Raw genomic sequence first — 16,277 nt, forward strand, 5'->3', positions numbered from 1 at the left:
CTGAAATCGGAGTTTCCCCGTCCCCCAAAATAAATTCGTCGGCAGGCGCTGTGAATGAACGGGTCTGAGAACAAAGGAAAAGCGACCAGGGACCGTGTTTGTAGTTTATTCACTGCAGGAAATTCCAGCGACGCCAAGGTCAAGCTGGTCAGTGAAGCTACTTCTGAGAATTCAAAACTAAATCTACAGCTGGAACTACAAAGGTTCTCACACACACTTGTTCGGGAAATAATTACAGTAAATTCAGTCTAAAGGCTGATGTGTTTGTGCAGCTCTTTCAATGATGTTGTGGGTGGCTCTTAAAAGAGCCGTTGTGTTTGGGGTTTGTTCTGTCAGGACAACGTGGAGTTTTACTTGGAGCTGGTGTACTTGGTCACCGCCTTTGTCCCTTCCGACACAGCGTGCTTGGCCAGCTCCCCGGGCAGCAGCAGGCGCACGGCGGTCTGAATCTCCCGGGAACTGATGGTGCGGCGCTTGTTGTAATGGGCCAGGCGGGAAGCCTCACCCGCAATTCGCTCGAAAATATCGTTCACAAACGAGTTCATGATGCCCATGGCTTTGGAGGAGATGCCGGTGTCTGGGTGAACCTGCTTCATCACTTTGTAGATGTAGATAGCATAACTCTCCTTCCTCGACTTTCGGCGCTTCTTGCCGCCCTTTGGTGGTGTTTTCTTGATGACTTTCTTGGCACCCTTTTTCGAAGCTGGTTTCTTTTCCTCAGGCATCGTCTTGTTCAGTCAGGCACAGATATGAAGGAAATTTTGCTCTGGGCTCGCATTATATAGGCAGCCCCACACTCCGCCCACAGCCCTATGCTAATGAGGGATGGGTGAAGGCAATGACTGTGATTGGTTCATTGGCTGCGTTGTCAATTTCCATTGTTCTGTATCTCTCTGATTGGTATCTTTAAACATCCAATCAGATTTATTGCTCGCCACAATCTCAAATTCTTGAATTAGGTCAACAATTTATACTCCCGATTTATACTCCGTTCTTTATGTTTCTATTCTGCTCTCAGGCAAAAATGGTTAATGACGGCCGGACTTATGAGGAAGGTTCATTCACGTTTTTTTCTATATATACATTCAATAATCTGAACAGCTGTGTTTGTCGATCTACATTTCTACATGTTCGAGACATTGACCGGTTTGTAACCGAGATTGCCTGAGGGTCACTTCTGATCAGGACTTAGGAGTCCTTCTATGAGGGCAATGTCTCCATCGTTTAATTCAACACCTTTCTTATCTGTCACTGCTGTAACATGGATGTAACAGCATGGATTTATGAAGGGGAAGTCATGTTTGACAAATTTGCTAGAATTCTTTGAGGATGTCACGAACAGGGTGGATAATGGGGAAGCAGTGGATGTGGTGTATTTGGACTTCCAGAACGCATTTGACAAGGTGCCACATAAAAGGTTACTGACTGCACAAGATAAAAGTTCACGGGGTTGGGGGTAATATATTAGCATGGATAGAGGATTGGCTAACAAACAGAAACCAGAGAGTGGGGATAAATGGTTTATTCACAGGTTGGCAATCAGTAACCAATGGGATGCCACAGGGATCAGTGCTAGGACTCCAACTATTTATGATCTATATTAATGACTTGGAAGAAGGGACCGAGTGTAACGCAGCCAAGTTTGCTGACGATACAAAGATGGGAGGAAAAGCAATGGATGAGGAGGACACAAAAATTCTGCAAAAGGACATAGACAGGCTAAGTGAGTGAGCAAGGATTTAGCAGATGGAGTATAATATTGGAAAGTGTGAGGTCATGCTCTTTGATTTTTTTTCTGCCAAAGTGCAAGTTATTATTTCAATGGAGAAAGATTGCAAAGTGCTGCAGTGCAGCAGGACCTGGGGGTACTTGTGCATGAAACACAAAAGGTTAGTATGCAGGTACAGCAAGTGATCAGGAAGGCCAATGGAATCTGGCCTTTATTGCAAAGGGGATGGAGTATAAAAGCAGGGAAGTCTTGCTACAGTTGTACAGGGTATTGGTTAGGCCACACCTGGAATACTGCATGCAGTTTTGGTTTCCATATTTACAAAAGGATATACTTGCTTTGGAGGCAGTTCAGAGAAGTTTCACAAGGTTGATTCCGGAATGAGGGGGTTGACTTGAGGAAAGGTTGAGTAGGTTGGGCCTCTACTCATTGGAATTCAGAAGAATGAGAGGTGATCTTATCGAAACATATAAGATTATGAGGGGTCTTAATGCAGAGAGGATGTTTCCACTGCTAGGGGAAACTAGAACTAGAGGGCTTAATCTTAGAATAAGAGGTCGCCCATTTAAAACTGAGATGAGGAGAAATTTCTTCTCTGAGGATTGTGAATCTGTGGAATTCGCTGCCTCAGAGAGCTGGGACATTGAATAAATTTAAGACAGAAACAGACAGTTTCTTAATAATAAGGGAATAAGGGAATATGGGGCAGGGAAGTAGACCCGAGTCCATGATCGTATTAAATGGCGGAGCAGGCTCGAGGGGCCGTATGGCCTACATTTGCTCCTATTTCTTATGTTCTTATGTTTTTATGTTCTTATGTTCTAACTACATTAGTTTTTTCAGTATTACCTTCATCTGGAATGCGCCGTAAATGTCTATGATTTGAAGACTAAAAGGACATTCTGTCCATCGTGTATATGCTGATTTAAAACACCTAACACCACAATATAGATCTTGGCAAAAAACATATCTATACAGAACAAAATGTAAATCAACTATCTCGCCCCCGTTCCCCAGGTCACTGCTCTCTCTGTGAGGAGGTGGGTGGCTCTGAGAAGAGCCTTTGTGTTGTGTTTGGGGGAAAGGGTCACGTTATTCAGCCGCCGAATCCAAAGAGAGTACGGCTCTGCTGTTTCAGAGCGTACACCACATCCATGGCAGTGACAGTCTTGCGCTTGGCGTGCTCAGTGTCGGTGACCGCATCCCTGATCACATTCTCCAGAAAAACCTTCAGCACCCCGCGGGTCTCCTCGTAGATCAGGCCCGAGATCCGCTTGACACGGCCACGGCGAGCCAGGAGGCGGATGGCTGGTTTGGTGATGCCCTGGATGTTATTACGGAGCACTTTATGGTGCCATTTGGCTCTGCCTTTACCCAGTCCTTTGCCTCCTTTACCTCCTCCAGTCATGATGATTCTTTACTGAAATCGCCGCTGAATGTTAATCTCTCGCCTTACCCATTGTCTGTTGAGACCACCAATGAAACGAGGGCGGAAATTCCTGTCCTCAACAGTCATACCTCGAACGATTTTTAATTTCAAAAACACCGCCAATAATTTTTTAAAGTGTGGATTATGTTAACAAATGCACCATTAGCCAAAGGTTTACAAACAGGTTTTACTTCATTTTATTTTATTCCATATTTCCCTTACTAATTCCAGGCTGTTACAATCAAAATTAAATTCGCGTTCACTGTCAATCTGTCTGTAACGGACGGCAATCAATCCTCACTGATTCTGTAACAGGACACATTCCAGCTCAAACTGTGTAAAAGTTGGGAATCACAAATCAAGGATTGATCTTCCGCACAGGCGGGAGTGAGACCAGAACTGGGAGCCCTTCTGTGAAAAGGGAAGAGGGATAGAGTGTTCACACTGCTCCCGTTCTGGTCTCTGTATGAACTCCCATTCTGGGTTTTTACATTGCAGGGAGTCCCGGGTTAATAAACGGATTGACCGTAACAGGAATTGAAAAATAAACTTGTAAAGGGCTTGCGAGAGAATGAGGTGACTGAAATCTGAGCCTCATTCCCTAAACAAGCTCTTAATTCCTCGGCAGGCGCTGTAAATGGGAACGAGCGACAAGGAATCGTGTTTGTAGCTTGAATGGCGGGAAATTCAACAGCAGTCCTAACGTCGAACCAGACAGTGAAGCTGCTTATGAGAATTCAAAACTAACTCCACAGCTGGAACTGCAAAGGTTCCCAAACACACTTGTTCAGGAAATAATTACAGTAAATTGAGTCTAAAGGGTGATGTGCTTTAGGTCTTTCAGAGAGGTTGTGGGTGGCTCTTAAAAGAGCCGTTGTGTTTCTGGTTTGTTCTCTCAGGACAGCGTGGAGTTTTACTGGGAGCTGGTGTACTTGGTCACCGCCTTTGTCCCTTCCGACGCGGCGTGTTTGGCCAGCTCCCCGGGCAGCAGCAGGCGCACAGCGGTCTGGATCTCACCGGAACTGATGGTGTCAGATTATGGTATGAGAGTGTGCATTTTATTCTGTACCTGTCTATCTCTGATATATGAATGTGGGGTTTAACCTGTATCTGTCAGTTTCTGGTATGTGAGTGTGGGTTTAATCTGTACATATCAGTTTCTGGTATATGAGTGTGGGGTTAATCTGTACCTATCAATTTCTGGTCTATTATTGTGGGCTTTAATCTGTACCTATTAGTTTCTGGTATGTGAGTGTGGGTGATATTCTGTATCTGTCTGTTTCTGGTATGAGAGAGTGGTTTTCAGATGTACCTTTCAGTCTTTGATATGTGAAAGTGGGGATTAATCTGTACCTGTCAGTTCCTGGTATTTGAGTGTTGGTTTTATCCCATAGCTGTCAGTTTCTGGTCTATGTGTGGGGTTTAATCTGTAACCATCAGTTTCTGATAAAAAGTATGTGTTTTAATCTGTACCTGTCAGTTTCTGGTCGATGAGTGTGGGTTTAATCTATACCCATCAGTTTCTGGTGTGCAAGTGTGGGTTTTATTCTGTATATTTCAGTATCTGGTATATGAATGTGATATGTTTCAATGGTGAAACAGCATTTGATCCTACCGCTCTGTGTGGCTGTAAGATTCACAATGAAACTCAGCCACTTCAGATCACTGTTGGACTGACAGCTTCTGCTGCCTGTGATAACAGGATTGAGGTCAGTTCTGTGTCTCTGCGCTCTGTGAGTGATAATGTACTTACTGTATGCGAGAAGGAGCTGCCTGCACTTTTTCTTGTGTTCTGGGTGGAAGAAATATCATATTTATACTGGCTCAATGAAGTATTTTGCTTTGAGAATAATAATACCAGAAAAATATTAGTTATGATATGGACAACTGATGGGGAAAATATAAAATAAAGTTGTAATGAATGTATATGTTTATAATAAAGTAAAGTATCTGGAGAGGGGAAACCGTGATACAAACAGTGTCCTTGTCTGACCTCACTGCAGTACAGCAGCACTCAGATTTTCCACACCAGGTGTGTAGGACGGTTCTATAGAAAGTTATCAGCATCTAGACACAACTCAAACCCAGCACTGGTCCATGAATGGGATCACCCGATTAATACAATCGAGGTTTATATCCTCCACTCCCATAGAACTACCTGTAAAATTCTGAATCGCTTTCTGGATTATAACCACAGGTACCTGGGCTGTACAACAATTGTTCTCAGTCTGTTGGAACCGAGTTAAGTGCCTGTGCAGTCAACAGAATGTCACAGAGCCCGGATCATGATGTATCTGAGGGAGCGACAATGTATCTCTCGATCACCTTCAACACGGTTCTGGAGAACTCAACACACTGAAACAAAATTACCAAATTTGAAATGTCTACTTTCTGTCTTGGTGCCTGCAATAGATGCACTTTGTGATACTCCTCACATCCTCACTATCAGGCTGTGTTTCCACTGTTCAATGTCCAAGAAGGGCAGACACGGTGAGATTGGGACTGAATCAGGAACATTCACTACTGGTTTGGTGACAGAAACCAGCAATGATTTGAAAGAGTGTGGTGATTAACTTTCTCTGTTACCTTACACTGTACACACACAGCCCGGGATATCCCCGCTCCCTTCCCCCACTCACTCCACGTTCCCGAACTACTTCCTGCTCCATTCTGCCTCTTACAAACAGCCCCCGATTCCCTGACACAAAGCCCATTTGCGGACACAGTCCCAACGCGATGAGCTGCTGTAAGGTGGCTGCTGTTTGCTCCCTTACTCTGGCCCAGGATATCTCCGCTCCCTGATGTGTTCAACGATTATCAGCCCAGCACAGAGGAAATGGCAGCCACTGGCAGAGTTGGGGGAGGAGAGGTCGCATGGGCCCTTCCCGTCGGTTTAAACACTGGGCGGGGAGACGAGTGGCCGGGGGTGGGGGGGGAGCAGGCAAATATTTCAATGCTCGAGTGTGAAGTTTGGAGGTGGATCTGGAAGCTCAGAGGCCGCTGTCTCTGCTCAATCTGTCACCCTGTATAGTTCAGACTATGGGATGTGAGTGTGTGTTTTGCACTGTGCAGTTCAGACTATGGGATGTGAATGTGTGCTTTACAGTGTATCGTTCAGACTATGGGATGTGAGTGTGGGTTTTATACTGTATAGTTCAGACTATGGGATGTGAGTGTGTGTTTTACACTGTATAATTCAGACTATGGGATGTGAGTGTGTGTTAAATTTTATATGAATCAAAAAGCAGAATGTTTAAAAGAGGAGAGACTAGCAAATATAGTTATTCAGGGGGATTTGAGTGTCATTGTACACGAATCACATATAGTTAACTTGCAGCTACTGCAAGCAATTAGGAAGGTAAAGGATACGTTGGCCTTTATTACAAGGGGTTTGGAGTATAAGAGTAAAGAAATGTGGCTGCAATTATGTAGGGCTTTGGTGAGACCACACCTGGATTACTGGGCACAGTTTTGGTCTCATTGCCTAAGGAAGGATATTAGAGGGGGTGCAACATTGAATCCTGGGATAGGGAGATTGAGTGAAATGCACCTATACACTCTGGAGTTTAGAAGAATGAGAGCTGAGCTCATTGAAACCTAAAAAAAATCTTAGAAATCTTGGCAGGGTAGATGCTGTGAGGATGTTTTCCTTTGCTGGATAGTCTCGATCTAGGGGTCATAGTCTCAGGATAAGGGATTGGACACTTAGGACTGAGATGAGGAGCAATGTATTCACTCAGAGGGATGTGAATCTTTGGAATTCTATACACATAGGTCTGAGACACTCAGTCATTGAGTATATTCAAGACAGAGAACAAAGGGAATCAAGGGAAATGGGTATCAGGCAGGAGTTCAGGGTGAAGTTCAGCCATGAATGTAATGAATTGTGGAGCAGGCTCGAGCGGCCTTACCGCCTACTATTTCTTATTCTCTTACAGCTGTCAGTATCTGTTACGTGAGTGTTGTTCTTTCTTCAGTTTTTGGTGGGCAAAAGTGGGTTTTATTATACACCATGTCAGCTTCTGGAATGTGACTGCAAGTTCCACTCTGTTTTTGCCTGTCTCCGGGATGTGAGTGTGGATTTTACTCTGTACCTGTCGGTCTCTGGTATGTCAATGTGGGTATTATCCTGTACCTGTCAGTTTCTCGTATGTGATTGGGAATTTATTCTGTACTTGTCAGTTTCTGTTATGTGAGTTTTATTCTGTACCTGTTATTTTCTGAATTTGTAACATGGGTTTTCTTCTGTACCTGCCAGTTTCTGGGATGTGAGTGTTAAGTTTTTGTCTGTACCTGTCTGTTTCCGGTATAGGAATGTAGGTAAAACTATGTAGTTCTCAGTCTCTGGGATGTGAGTGTGCGTTTTACTCTGTATCAGTCACGTCTTTGGTATGTGAGTGGGTTTTATTCTATAGCTGTCTTTCTCTGCTATGCGAGTGTGATTTTACACTTTATCATTCAGACTCTGGTATGTGAGTGGGGTTTTATTCTGTACCTGTCATTTTCTCGTATGTTAACGTGGGCTTTAATCAGTACCTGGCAGTTTCTGATATGCGAGAGTGGATTTTAGCCTGTATCTGTCAGTTTATGATATCTGAGAGTGGGTATCTCTCATTGTCTTTTATGTAAGTGTAAGTTTTACTCTGTATAGCTAAGTCTCGGATATGGGAGTGCAGAATTTACTCTATAGCTGTCTGTCTGTGTGATGCAAGTGTGGATTTTACTCTGTATCTGTTAGTCTCTGATGTGAGTGTGTGAGTTTTACTCTGTATCTGTCAGTTTCTGGTATGCAAGTGTGGTTTTCCTCTATCATTCAAGCTCTGGGATGAAAGTGAGAGTTTTACTCTGTATGTTAATATCTGCGATATGAGTCTGGGTTGTACTCTGCAACTTTCATTTTCTCAAATCTGAGTTGGGTTTTATTTTGTCCCTGTCAGTTTCTAGTATATTAATAGGGGTTTTAATCTGTACCTGTCAGTTTCTGCTGTGATAGTGCTGCTTTTGTGCTGTATCTGTCAGTTTCTGATGTGTGAGTCTGTTTTAATCTGTACCTGTTAGGCTGTGGGATGTGAGCGTGTGTTTGACTCTGCATCGATCAGTATCTTATATGTGGTTGTTGATTTTGCTCTGTAGCTGTCACTCTCTGGGGTGTGAATGTGGGTTTGACTCTGTAGCTGTCATTTTCTCATGTGTGAGTGTGTCATAGACTGTATGTGTCACTCTCTGTGGTGTGAGTGTGGGCTTTACTCTGTATCTGTCAGTCTTTGGAATGCGAGTTTGGTTTTAATCTTTATCTGTCAATTTCTGGTATTTGTCTGTTGTTGTTACTCTCCAATTGTTAGTTTCCAGGATGTGATTGTGTATTTTAATCAGTACCTGCCAGTTTCTTGTACAGGAGTGTGGATATTAGTCATATCTTCCAGTCTCTGGTATGTGAGTGTGTGTTTTACTTTATAGCTGTCTGACTCTGGGATGCAAGTATGTATTTTATTCTGTATCAGCTGGTTTACAGAATGTATTAACAAAAACTGAGAGGTACAGAATAAAAGTTATGTGAATATCCATTTTACTCTGCACCAGTCACTTTTCGATATGTGAGTGTGGATTTTAACCGATATCTGCCAGTCAGTCAGTGTGTTACCATATGTGATTGTGATTCAATCTCAATCCGTCATTCACTATGCCCGAGAGTATGTATCATTCTGTCTCTCTCAGTCCCTGGCACTGTTTGTAGGTGTGGGATCCATTCTGTGTCTCTCAGTCCCTGGCACTGTGTGTAGGTGTGGGATCCATTCTGTGTCTCAGTCCCTGGCACTGTGTGTGGGTGTGGGGTCCATTCTGTGTCTCTCAGTCCCTGGCACTGTGTGTAGGTGTGGGATCCATTCTGTGTCTCAGTCCCTGGCACTGTGTGTGGGTGTGGGGTCCATTCTGTGTCTCAGTCCCTGGCACTGTGTGTAGGTGTGGGGTCCATTCTGTGTCTCAGTCCCTGGCTCTGTTTGTAGGTGTGGGATCCATTCTGTGTCTCTCAGTCCCTGGCTCTGTTTGTAGGTGTGGGATCCATTCTGTGTCTCTCAGTCCCTGGCACTGTGTGTAGGTGTGGGGTCCATTCTGTGTCTCAGTCCCTGGCACTGTGTGTGGGTGTGGGGTCCATTCTGTGTCTCTCAATCCCTGGCACTGTTTGTGGGTGTGGGGTCCATTCTGTGTCTCTCAATCCCTGGCACTGTTTGTGGGTGTGGGGTCCATTCTGTGTCTCTCAATCCCTGGCACTGTTTGTGGGTGTGGGGTCCATTCTGTGTCTCTCAATCCCTGGCACTGTTTGTGGGTGTGGGGTTCACTATGTCTCTGTTAGAATGGTGATGTGTATGAGTGCGAGAGTTATTATGTAATTGACAGTCTCTTGTTGTCAGCTATTCTTGCTGTGTGACTGTTGGATTCTGTTCCTTCTTTCGGCCTATGCTAGTTTGAGATTATCTGTGATTATCTCAGGAGGAGATTTGGTTCAGTCCATTACCTCCGTTTCTCTGCTCTTGTATGTTAGTTGCTGGGTTTGAGAGTCAGTGTACAGACCCCATTGTGGATTGACACCGTGTCAGTCAGTCCTTGTGTGTGAGTAAGGGAGTGAAAATGGATCTGCCTCTCAGAGCGTTATGTTTGGACTTTGAAACAACATCTTATTGTACTGTTCCAAGTGACTGTGGGATTCATAATGTAACTCTGGGATTCGGATCACTGTGGGACTAGACAGCTTCTGCTACCTGTGACAATATGATTGAGGTCAGTTCTGTGTCTCTGCGCTCTGTGAGTGATAATGTACTTACTGTGTGTGAGAAGGAGCTGCCTGCACTGTTCCTTGTGTTCCAGGTGGCGGAAAGATCACATTTATTCTGGGGGTGAAGTAATTTGCTCTGAGAATAATAATATGAGAAAAATATTAGGTACAAGTCATGGACAGGTGCCTGTAGACTATAACAATAAAGTTATAATTAATGTGTTTCTTTATAATAAAGTAAAGTATCTGGAGAGAGGAATGCGCGATACAAACAGTGACATTGTCTGACCTCACTGCAGTACAGTGGCACTCAGATACTCTCATCATCATCATCATCATCATAGGCAGTCCCTCGAACCAGGATGACTTGCTTCCACGTGAGCTCACAGATGTTTCAATGAAGGACCTGATATTCCAGTCCTGACTCCAATTGAAAGGGTGGAAGATGCCTGTGCGTGGATTTTTTTTAACGTGTGGTGACCGTTGCACATCAGCCACCACACAGGCTTGACAGAGCTTTATCCAGTGGCAAGGGTAGACCAGGACTGGAGACCTGCTCGGCTGCACGGACCTAGTGCGCACAGACCCAGTGTGGGCTGGCCTGTGCTGCCCCTGGGCCATCGGCTCTTCTGAGCCTTGTACCCTCATTCGCCACACCTCCGTCACAATCTCTCGCGCTCCTCCGCCACAAACATTCGCCGCACCTCCGCCATGATCTCCCACCGCACATCCACACCAAACATTCGCCGAACCTCCGCCACGATCACCCACCGAATCTCAGCCACGATCCCTCAATGACCCTCCACCTCGATCACTCACCGCACCTCCGCCACGACCATGAGCAGAGGAGCGGGACGGTTGTGGCGGAGGTGTGGCGAGTGATCAGATTCCCCACACCAGCTGTGTCAGACGGTTCTATAGTAAGTTATCAGCATCCAGACACAACCCAAACCCAGCACTGGTCCATGAATGGGACCACCCGACTGGCACAGTCCAGGTTTATATCTCCCACTCCCATGGGACAATCTGTAAAATTCTGAATCGCTTCCTGGATTATAACCACAGGTACCTGGGCTGTACAACAATTGTTTTCAGTCTAATGAAACAGAGCTGAGAGCCTGTACAGTTAACAGAATGTCACAGATGTATCTGAGGGAGCGACAATGTATCTCTCGATCACCAGCAACACGGTTCTAGAGAATTCAACACACCGAAACAAAATAACCGATTATTGAAATGTCTCCTGTCACACTCCTCTCCTGGTGCCTGCAATAGATGCACTTTGTGACACTCCTCAGTCAGGCTGTGTTTCCACTGTTCAATGTCCAAGAACAACAGACACTGAGATTGGAACTGAATCAGGAACATTCACTACTGATTTGGGGAAAGAAGGCAGCACTGATTTGAAAGAGCGAGGTGATTTACTTTCTCTGTTACCTTACACCGTACACACACAGCCCGAGAATGGCCTCTCCCTTCCCCCACTCACTCCATGTTCCAGAACTAATTCCTGCTCCACACCACCTCTTACAGACAGCCCCCGACTGCCGCTGAACTTACCCCGACTCAAAGCCCATCTGTGGACACGGTCCCAATGTGATGAGCTGCTGTAAGGAGGCTGCTGTTTGCTCCCTTACTCGGGCCCGGGATATCTCCGCTTCCTGATGTGTTCAACGATCATCAGCCCAGCACAGAGGAAACGGCAGCCGCTGACAGAGCTGGGGGAGGGGAGCTCACATGGGCCCTTCCCATCGGTTTAAACACTAGGCGGTGAGAGGGGGGAGCAGCATGTATTTAGTGCATGCTCAGACCATCTTTTTGTCACTATTTAAATCAGCAAAAATGGGATTGTTTCACAAGTTGCTTTTATCACTAATTAAATGGGCCACATTGAGAGAATTTTAATTATAATCCGAATTACCAACAAAATGATTCGGTGAGCCGGACACTGGAGTGGGATTTCCTAGAGAGTTTTACTCTTTCTGTCAGTCTCTGGTGTGTGAGTTTGTCCCTGTCAGGGACTATGATAGGGGACTATGGGTTTTACTTGCTGCATATTATTGTTCTGATAACTGGGTGTGGGTTTTATTCTGTACCTGTCAGTCTCTGCTATGTGAGTGTGTGTTTTATTCTGTATCTCTTAGTTTCTGCTATGTGAGTGTGGGTTCAATTCTGTTCCTATCAGTTTATGCTATGGGAATGTGGGTTTAATTCTGTACCTGTCAGTCTCTGCTATGCGAGTGCGGGTTTTACTCTACCTGTCAGCTTCTAGTATGAGAGTGTAGGTTTTTTTTGTACCCGTCAATCTCTGGAATGTGAGTTTGGGTTTATTCTATTTTAACCTGTCTATGAAACCTGCTCCCTCGCGGCATAGGTGTCCTCTGGAAATAAACTCAGCAGATCAGTACGTGTCGCTTGCCGATTATTCAAAAGTTTCAGATAAATGCACAAAATGACCAAACTGCTTCAAAAACAGACACGGGCTGTCAAAAATAATGGAAAACAAGGCCCAGTAGATTTAGAGAGAGAGCTCGGGCTGGTGGGAATCCATCACTGGATCGTTCACACAAGCCGAGTGGATTAATTTGGTGATAGTACGAATTCACTGGTAGGTATTCGGTGAGTAAGGTAAATAATCACCAGATTGGAATATAGCTTTTTCTTGTAACATCACAGATATGTGGATTGCAAGCAGGGTGGAGGAATTTGGTGATAGTAGGAATTCATTGCAAATTATTGACCTGGTTAGGAAATTGACTGAGCTGTAGGAGACAGAGGGTAGGGACAAAGGTTGGTTCTCAAGTTGGCAGGATGTGGTGTCCCACAGGGATCTGTGTTGGGGATTCAACTATTCCCAGTATTTATTAATGACTTAGTTGATGGCAATAGAAAGTCATATATCTAAATTTGCCGCTGACACAAAAAAAAGATGGCATTGCAGGCAGTGTAGTTGAAAGCATCAAATTTCAAAGGGATAGCGATAGATTAAGTTAATGAGCAAAACTGCGTCAAATCGATTTCAATGTAGACAAATGTGAGGTCATCCACTTTGGACCTAAAAAGGATACAAGAGGGTACTTTCTAAATGATAAAAAGCTAAAAACAGTGGAGGTCCACAGAGACTTGGGAGTCCAGGTACAGAGATCATTAAAATGTCATGAACAAGTACAGAAAATAATCAGAAAGGCTAATGGAACGCTGGTTTTTACATCTAGAGCACTAGAATACTAGGGGGTAGAGGTTATGCTGCAGCTATACAAAGCCCTGGTTAGCCAACACCTGGAGCACTGTGAGCAGTTCTGGGCACCATGCCTTAGGAAGGTTATATTGGCCTTGGAGCGAGTGCAGCGTAGATTTACCACAATGATACTTGGACTCCAAGATTTAAGGTATGAGGAAAAATTACACAAATTAGGGCTGTATCTCCTAGAATTTAGGTTAAGGGCTGATCTGATCGAAGTTTAAGATATTAAGCGGAACAGATGGGGTAGAGAGAGAGAAACTATTTCCGCTGGTTGGGGATTCTAAGACTCGGGACAGTCTAAAAATTAGAGCCAGAACTTTTAGCAGTGAAATGAGGAAACACATGTACACATAATGGGTGGTAGAAGTTTGGAACTTGCTTCCTCAAACACCAATTGATGCTAGATCAGTTGTTAATTTTAAATCGGAGATTGATAGCTGTTTGTTAACTAAAGGTATTAAAGGATCTGGTCAAAGGTGGGTATATGGAGTAAGGTCACAGATCAGCCATCATCTCATTGAATTGGGGAACAGGCTCGAGGGGCTCAATGGCCTACTCCTGTTCCTATGGAGCAGTTGCCAGGACCGGTGAAATAATCCAAATAGAGATTCATTTGCTGAGACTCTGCAGCAGTTGTTTTCTGCTGTTAAATACCAGAATCAAATTGATCAGAATGCACCAATTGAAACAGAAAATTCAGCACTTTCTGGGGAGGTGAATGGCCGAGACACATTGATACTGAACTGCATTTAGTGAGCAACAGAACAAGGAGGAAGAGACAATCTCACACAGACACATACACACACGTAGAGACATACCCACAGAAGCACATACACAAGCACGTACACATTCATATATCAAAATATATACATACACATACACAGCTACAAAGATTGACACACATACACTTCTCTAACGGCGAGAAGCTCGGAGCTGTGGATGAGCAGAGATTTTTCGGGGGAGGGGTATAAAAAGATACGGAGGTAAAGCAGGTGGAAGGAGTTGAGAATGTGAATAGAAGAGTTGTGAATGTGTCAGTTGAATAGGATCATGGGAAGATGGCTAAAAGAAAATGTCAAGCTGAGATATTTGCAATGTCGACACAAAAAGGGGTTACTCAGAGTTGTGGTCAAACACGAGTTACGCAAAAAGCAAAGTCAGGCATGAGTCAGACGAGGGGCTGCTAATAACCAGCCATAAAATAGGGAAATGCTATGTAAAATCGAAACTATAAACACATCCCTGGAGCCCGCCCTATTTGGAGAGTTGTTAGCCTGCAATTGGGTATGCTATTGGGGGAAGTCGACCAATGATTGTATAAACTGAGTGTCACTCAAATACGTTCTGCTGTAACAATGTATAAATATTGAGCTTTTGTACTGTTACGGGCCGTGTCAGGAGAGAGGTGGACAGGCTCAAATCGAGGGTGTTCCCTTTATCTTAACAGGTCCCGGCCGGAGAATCTCTAATAAAGGTCTTATGTTGCTAAGACTAAAAGTGTTCGTGTGTCAGTGAATTCGCTGAAACAGATTGAAGGGAAAAGAATCCAGTATCTACAGAGTTAAGAGACAGATCAGCCCTGATCTCACTGAATGGGGGAACAGGCTTGAGGAGCTGAATGGCCTGTTCCTGTTCCGATGTTCCTTCTTCCAGTTTATCTCCAGTGTCACTATCAAGCACTCCCAGGGCACATCCTCATTATCTTGGCATTACTACTGTCACTCTGTCCCCAGCCCTACTCCAAACCATTTCTGTTCCTGAATTTATAAACTAGGAAAATGTAGAAACGATAAATCCTCAGGACTGGATGAATTGCATCCGCGCAAACTAAACCATGCAAAGGAAGAGCCCATCGAGAGAATTGTGTTCAGTTCTGGACCTCATGAATGATGTATTAGCTTTGGCGGGTGTGCAGCACAGATTCAGCAGATTGATACCGGGGCTAAAAGGATTAAATTATGAGGGCAGGTGGCATAGACAAGTCTTTTACTTCCTTGAAGATAGAAAATGAAGGATGATATCATTGACACGTTTAAGATGATAGAGAGATACTATTTCATCTGGTGGGAGAGTCCAGAACAAGGGGAATAAACTTAAAAGTTAAAGCTAGGCCATTCAGGAGTGAGGCCAGAATGCACTTCTTCACACAAAGGTCAGTCGCAATCTGTAAATCTCTCCCCCAAAAAGCTGGAGCTCAACTGAAACATTCAAGACTCAGACTGACTGATTTTTGTTAGGTTGGGTTCTGTGTCTGTATATTGACACACAAAGACAAACACACACACAAACATGCTGAAACACACACATGGGTGAAGGGTGCAGGTGGACTGAAAGGGATTAAGCAGACTTTTAAAGGCACTTGTTCGTCAGTCCATCTGCCAATTTCGTGCCTGGTTTGGTACAAATCTGACCTCTCACCAAGGACTCTGTTTGAACTCACCACATTCATTTTACACAAGTCCTTCAGATTGGTAGGGGTGAAAGGTCAGTATTTTGACCCTTTGTGACACCCAGCTCATTGCTGAAGATTGTTTCGAGTGCTGTACCATGTGTTTTCAGAATTCACTATAAAATTACATAGTATTTACTTCACAGAAACAGGTCATTCTGCCCAACATGTCCATGACGGTGTTTATGCTCCACACGAGCATTCTCTCACCTTAGTTCACCTCACCCTATCATATCCTTCTATTCCTTTCTCTCTCATGTACGTATCTAGCTTCCCCTTAAAGGCGCTCAGCTATTCACCTTAACTCTACGTGCTAGCAAGCTCTACATTCTAACCACTCTCTGGGTAAAGAGGTTTCTCCTGAATTTCTTATTGGATTTATTAGTGACTATCTTATATTTAGTTCCTAGTTTTGGACTCCTCACAAGTGCGAACATCTTCTCTACATCTATCCTAACAAACAGCTACATAATTATAAAGATCTCTATGAGCCTTCTCTTTTCTAGAGAAAGAGCCCCAGCATGTTCAGCCATTCTGGATACTTATAACCTCTCATTTCTGGTGTCATCCTTGGAAATCTTTTTTGCAACAGCCACAGTGCCTGTATATCTTTTTCATAATATGGAGACCAAAACTGAACACAGTATTCCAAGTGTG

At 44.2% G+C, this 16,277-nt stretch overlaps 1 long non-coding RNA gene across 1 annotated transcript in view; it reads right to left on the minus strand.

The window, feature by feature from the left end:
* Window positions 1–10,007: 10,007 nt before the first annotated feature.
* The window catches only part of LOC139273745 (uncharacterized), a 35,338-nt gene continuing 29,068 nt past the window's right edge, over window positions 10,008–16,277 (minus strand). Inside the window, exon 3 of the long non-coding RNA XR_011595338.1 lies at window positions 10,008–10,063. This is a non-coding gene — a long non-coding RNA (uncharacterized lncRNA). The remainder of the gene's footprint in view (window positions 10,064–16,277) is intronic.

Source organism: Pristiophorus japonicus, chromosome 9 (assembly GCF_044704955.1).
Source record: "Pristiophorus japonicus isolate sPriJap1 chromosome 9, sPriJap1.hap1, whole genome shotgun sequence".
NCBI lineage: Eukaryota > Metazoa > Chordata > Chondrichthyes > Pristiophoridae > Pristiophorus > Pristiophorus japonicus.